The sequence below is a fragment of the Arachis ipaensis genome, chromosome B04 (genome assembly GCF_000816755.2).
Source record: "Arachis ipaensis cultivar K30076 chromosome B04, Araip1.1, whole genome shotgun sequence".
Lineage (NCBI taxonomy): Eukaryota > Viridiplantae > Streptophyta > Magnoliopsida > Fabales > Fabaceae > Arachis > Arachis ipaensis.
Window position 1 is genome coordinate 21,945,868 of NC_029788.2, and position 515 is coordinate 21,946,382.

Here is a 515-nt window from a genome sequence, read left to right on the forward strand (position 1 = left end):
ACATTTAATTCAAACCATCAATGATGAATAACATTTTTCACAAACAAAAACAACATTATTCACCTACCGAATCATAAACTACTAACGAAAACATTAATTACAATCGAACCACACCTCAACCACTTGATTGGATTCAAAATAATAATCCACTTCGTTATGGTTCAATTGACAATCTGAACTTAAATCATTCATTATAAACTGATTTTAGAGCTTGATTTTAAAAATTTAGAGAACGAAAGAAATCGCAAAAAACGAAGAAAGAGAAGAACGAAGAGAAACGCAAAGATAGAAGAAAATGTAAATCGAAAACGTTGAGGAAATTCGAAAAAGGAAACGAAATTCTTTCGAAAAAGATAGTTATATATTCACGCGTTGATTGAAAAGTTGGTTAGATAATAACGCGTGAGGTGAATTAAATTAAAGAAACTTGTATAAATTTGTATGTGTAAATAATTTGTATATGAAAAATATTTAATAAAATTAATAATTAAAAATTATCAAATAATATTTTAATT